Source organism: Piliocolobus tephrosceles, unplaced genomic scaffold (assembly GCF_002776525.5).
Source record: "Piliocolobus tephrosceles isolate RC106 unplaced genomic scaffold, ASM277652v3 unscaffolded_13854, whole genome shotgun sequence".
Classification (NCBI taxonomy): Eukaryota; Metazoa; Chordata; class Mammalia; order Primates; family Cercopithecidae; genus Piliocolobus; species Piliocolobus tephrosceles.
The window spans coordinates 1-5,756 of NW_022295259.1; the positions used below are offsets into that span (position 1 = coordinate 1).

Below are 5,756 nucleotides of genomic sequence, written 5' to 3' on the forward strand. Positions count from 1 at the left end.
CTTCCTTCCTTCCTTCCTTCCTTCCTTCTTTCTGTCTTTCTGTCTTTTTCTTTCTTTCTTTCTTTTTGAGACAGAGTCTCACTCTGTCACCCAGGCTGGAGTGCAATGGCGCGATCTCAGTTCACTGCAACCTCTGCCTCCTGAGTTCAAGTGATTCTCCTGCCTCAGCCTCCAGAGCAGCTGGGACTACCGGTGCCCACCACCACGCCTGGCTAATTTTTGTATTTTTAGTAGAGACGGGGTTTCACCATATTGGCCAGGCTGGTCTCGAACTCCTGACCTTGTGATCCGCCTGCCTTGGCTTCCCAAAGTGCTGGGATTACAGGCGTGAGCCACCACGGCCAGCCAAATATCTTTTTCTTTAGAAAGCATCTCTGTCATTTAGGTTAACCCTGAGAGCAGAACCCCAAATAATCTGTAGATATCACACCCTAAGACACAGATCCCTAAAGAATTAAGAGATCTCATACCTGAGACATAGTCCCTCAAATAAGCCTTACACTTTCCCCTGTAGATTAAGTCATTTGTTCTGTAAGGGTGACAGGCTAGGTGGTCTAGGCAGTGTGGTTACTGTTTCCCTCCTCCAGCCAGCACCACAGGGGGCAAGAAGGAATCTTTCTCCAGATTCTCTCTGTTCATCCAGTGAGAGTCTGGTGAGGTTTCTGGAGTAAAAACCTACAAAAGTAAGCCAAGCATGCTGGCTCACACCTGTAATTCCAGCACTTTGGGAGGCCGAGGCAGGTGGATTGCTTGACCCCAGGAGTTCAAGACCAGGCAGAGCAACATGGTGAGACCTTGTCTCTATTATAAATAAATAAATAAATAACAATTTTAGACTGGGCGCAGTGGCTCATGCCTATAATCCTAGCACTTTGGGAGGCCAAGGCAGGAGGATCACCTGAGGTCAGGAGTTCAAGACTAGCCTGGCCAACACAGTGAAACCCCGTCTCTCTGAAAATACAAAAATTAGCTGGGTGTGGTGGCAAGTTCCTGTAATACCAGCTACTCAGGAGGCTGAGGCAGGAGAATAGCTTGAACCCGGGAGGCAGAGGTTGCAGTGAGCAGAGATTGCGCCATTGCACTCCAAAGTGGGCAACAGAGAGAGACTCTGTCTCAAAAATAATAATAATAATACTAATTAATAATAATTTTAAAACAACCTGCAAAAGGGTGGGAACTCCCCTATGACAGCAGTCCCCAAAAGCTTCACACTCTTTCCGTAGCCTGCACTCAGCCTCCAGAAATTCATCAACATTTCAAGTTCAAACTTCCTGTCAGCTCATATAGCATCTGGTGGCTTCAGCCTGGAGTAAGCAAATGCCCTGGTCCTGTGTCTCTCTGCAGGTACTGTGTCTCTCTCCAGATTTCAGGATGGTCATCTGTCCTGTGATCTCAGTTCTCTGATGAGTTCGTGCAGTTGTTCATTTGCTTTCTGCCCAGGTTTTTTCTTGTGAGGTTAGGAGTTTCTTTTCAGTTCTTTTTATGCCCATGTTAAAACCAGAAGCCTTTTTATTTCTTTTTGATCTTAAAATCTTTTCTCCTTTTCCTCTCAAGCCATTATCTGTTGTTTTTATTTGCTCTTATGTTACTTCTAGTTTGTTTGTTTTTAGAGAGAGAGTCTCAATCTGTTGCCTAGGCTGGAATGCAGTGGCGCAATCATGGTTCACTGCAGCCTCAAACTCCTGGGCTCAAGTGATCCTTCCACCTCAGCCTCCCAAGTAGTTGGGACTACAGGCACGTGCCACCACACCCAGCTTCCTTCCAGTTTAGTCTGCATTTATGAAATGACTTTTTGTTTTGTTCCTAATTCTTTCCCAAATTCTATTCCCCATTTCTGATTATTCTCTTTCTGGTTTATGCTGTTCTTTCTTATCTTTTATAATTTCTTAATCTCTTTGAGCTCATTTGGCAATATTAGGATAGAATTTTCATCTGTTTTACAGGCACATCTTTCTGGCATTCTCCCATTGTCTGTAGTGAGGTCATTCTGCTCTGTATTTTCTTTTTTCTTACAATAACTTTTTAAGGGATTTCACTTCCATCTTTTTATATGACGTTAATTTTCTGGTATGTTTAGAAGGAAACCTCTTCTAAGTTCATGGTTATAGCTCCCTCTTCTGTTTCTGTGAAGAGCTCAAAATGATCGGAGCTCACTTTCAGAGACAGCCAGGTTCTGTTTTCTCTCACTTTTATATGAACTTTGTTTTTCCTTTATTTATATGTTCCCCCTACTCAAGTTGGATTCTATTTCCAGTTTTTCCAGTGTGCCTATTTTGGCAGTTCATGGGACCCAGACGTTCCAGCCCTTTCAGAAGTATTCTTTATTTTTGTTTATGTTTTAAAAGTTCTATTAATAAGTTATAAAAATCTATATCTGACACACACGCATACACAGAGAGAGTGAAAGAATGAAAACATTCGAAGATTACATAATAAATGACTAATAACGACTAACGGTGGGGTGGACACTGGGTAGATGGACTGTGATGGCAGGAAGCTTTCCACTGCCCTGTTTGTTTATTTGTTTGTTTGTTTGTTTTTGAGATGGAGTCTCGCTCTGTCGCCCAGGCTGGAGTGCAGTGGCACAATCTTGGCTCACTGAACCTCTGCCTCCGTTCAAGTGATTCTCCTGCCTCGGCCTCCCAAGTAGCGGGGATTACAGACGCCCACCACCACCCCTGGCTAATTTTTGCATTTTTAGTAGAGACAAGGTTTCATCAAGTTGGGCAGGCTGGTCTCAAACTCCTGACTTCAGGTGATCCGCCCACCTTGGCCTCCCAAAGTGCTGGGATTACAGGTGTGAGCCACTGTGCCTGGCCCACTGCACTCCTTTTCACCTTTGCTTCTGAAGCATATGCATATCACATATTCAAAATTAAGTAATTCTTTAAAAATGTGCCCACATACTGGGTATATACCCAAAGGAAAAGAAATCATTCTACCAAAAAGACACATTGCAGCACTAGTCACGATAGCAAACACATGGAATCAGCCTAGATGCCCATCAACAGCAGATTGGATAAAGAAAATGTGTCAGATATACACCATGGAATACTACACAGTCATAAAAAAGAACACAATCATGTCCTTTGCAGCAACATGGATGCAGCTGGAGGCCATTATCCTAAGCAGATTAATACAGGAACAGAAAAAAAAAAAAACTACATGTTCTCACTTATAAGTGGAAGCTAAACACTGAATACACATGAACGTAAAGATGGGAAAAATAGGAGAAGCACACTTACTTTGCACACCGAGCTCTGCGCCGTGGCCTCTGCTGTCTGCGTGAGGCTAGATGAACCTGGAAAGAAAATCCAGAAGGAGCGTCCAGAAAGGGAGGAAAGCCAGAGGAAAAGATGCTAGAACCATAGGAGAATGGCATGATTGACCTTCTAGATTATGAGCATGTAGAAGATGAAACTTTTCCTCCTTTCCTACCTCCAGCCTCTCCAGAGAGACAAGATGGTGAAGGAGCTGAACCTGATAAAGAATCAGGAAGTGGAGCACTTGTTCCTGTGCCTTCAAAGACAGCAGTTAAAATAAATATATCCAAGCTGGATGCTCACAGATTAATTTCAGAGAGAGGGCTTCCAGCCTTAAGGCATGTATTTGATAGGGCAAAATTCAAAGGTAAAAGTCATGAGGCTGAAGACTTAAAGATGCTAATTAGACACATGGAACACTGGGCACATAGGTAATTCCCTAAACTGCAGTTTGAGGATTTTATTGACCGAGTCGAATACCTGAGAAATAAAAAGGAAATTCAGACCTGTTTAAAATGAATTTGACTTGATCTCCCTATTTTACATGAATATGTTGTTAGCAATAATGATGAAGTTGGGGAAAATAATGGACATTGTGTAACTGCTGCTGTATTAGATCCCTTTCTGACAAACTCATCTGAAAGTGAGATGTTTGCTTCTGAGTCAAGTAGAAGCCTAACAGAAGAGCAACAACAAAGGATTGAGAGAAATAAACAACCGACCTCGGAAAGAAAGCAGGCAAAGCTGCTGAGTAATAGTCCCTAGGAAATGATAATGTTAATGAATACACCCAGGGTACAGACAATTGAAAAGGTTAATACTGATGAAGATCAAAAGGAGGAGTCAAATGGATTAAACAAAGACATTCTAGACAATCTATGTAATGATGCTCCTGCCAATACTTTAAATGAAGAGAAGGATTTAAAATGAGAGGAAACACAGCTGGACCAGTCTTTTAAAAATGTGCAACAGTGGCCAGGCACGGTGGCTCAAGCCTTTAATCCCAGCACTGTGGGAGGCTGAGGTGGACAGATCACCTGAGGTCTGGAGTTCCAAACCAGCCTGACCAACAAGGAGAAACCTCATCTCTACTAAAAATACAAAATTAGCCGGGCGTGGTGGCACATGCCTGTAATCCCAGCCACTCGGGAGGCTGAAGCAGGAGAATAGCTTGAATCCGGGAGGCAGAGGTTGCTGTGAGCCAAGATCGCACCACTGCACTCTAGCCTAGGCAACAAGAGTGAAACTCCATCTCAAACAAAAAAAAAAAAAAAAAAAAAAAAAAAAAAAACCTGGGCGCAGTGACTTACGCCTGTAATCCCAGCACTTTGGGAGGCCGAGGCAGGCGGATCACGAGGTCAAGAGATTGAGACCATCCTGGACAATATGGTGAAACCCCGTCTCTACTAAAAATACAAAAATTAGCTGGGCGTGATGGCACGCGCCTGTGGTCCCAGCTACTCAGGAGGCTTAGGCAGGAGAATGGCTTGAACTCAGGAGGCGGAGGTTGCAGTGAGCTGAGATCACGCCACTGCACTCCAGCCTGGCTACAGAGACTCCGTCTCGAGAAAATGTATCTGTTAACTCCCCATTCTGCAAGCTTGGTGTTACTATGTATTTTTTCTCCTTTGAATGAAAATCCTTAGGTAGTAAAACTTTTACAGATTACCATTTAAAATCTGGTAATCTGGTATTTATTTATAATTATGCCTGTCACTTTAGTTGTCTATTCTCTTTAGTGTTTGTTTTTATATAGATATGACTTCATAAAATGATTATTAGGTAATAAGCAGTTTCTGCTGCTGGTCTGCCATTGAATGCCTTATTTTCACTAAATTGGGAGATTTTGTTGTTTTTTACTGCTCCTTACAGAGCAGGACTAACCCATGGACAGTGTGCCCAGAGTAGGCTGGGTGAAGCTTTTTTTGTAGTTTTGTTTTTGTTTTTGTTTTGTTTTTGCTTTTGTTTTTTTTTTTTAATATGATATGGAGTCTTGCTCTGTCGCCCAGGCTGGAGTGCAGTGGCGCAATCTCAGCTCACTGCAACCTCTGCCTCCCGGGTTCAAGTGATTATCCTGCCTCAGCCTCCCGAGCAGCTGGGATTACAGGCATGTGCCACCATGTCCGACTAATTTTTGTAAACCTGGGTGAAGTTTTAAGGTACACATATATATTGAATATTAATGTCCATTTTTTAAAAGAAGTAAAAATAAAAATTATCTTGAAAACTAAAACAAACAAAAAAAGATGGGAAAAATAGACACTGGGAACCATTAGATGGGAGAGGGAGAGAGAAGGGTGTGGGCTGAAAAACCACCTGTTGGGTACTATGCTTACTGCCTGGGCGAAATGATGATTGGGACCCCAAGCCTCAGTGTCATGCAATTTACCCATGTAACAAATCTGCGCATGTACCCTTTGATCTGTAATAAAAGTTGGAAAAAAATCCACATTTAAATATCAGGATTTTTTTTTTTTTTTTTTGAGACAGAGT

General features: G+C 42.6%; 1 pseudogene; it reads left to right on the plus strand.

The window, feature by feature from the left end:
• The first annotated feature begins 3,356 nt into the window (after positions 1 to 3,356).
• LOC111536184 lies at positions 3,357 to 4,226 on the plus strand (annotated as a pseudogene).
• The last annotated feature ends 1,530 nt before the right edge of the window (positions 4,227 to 5,756 follow it).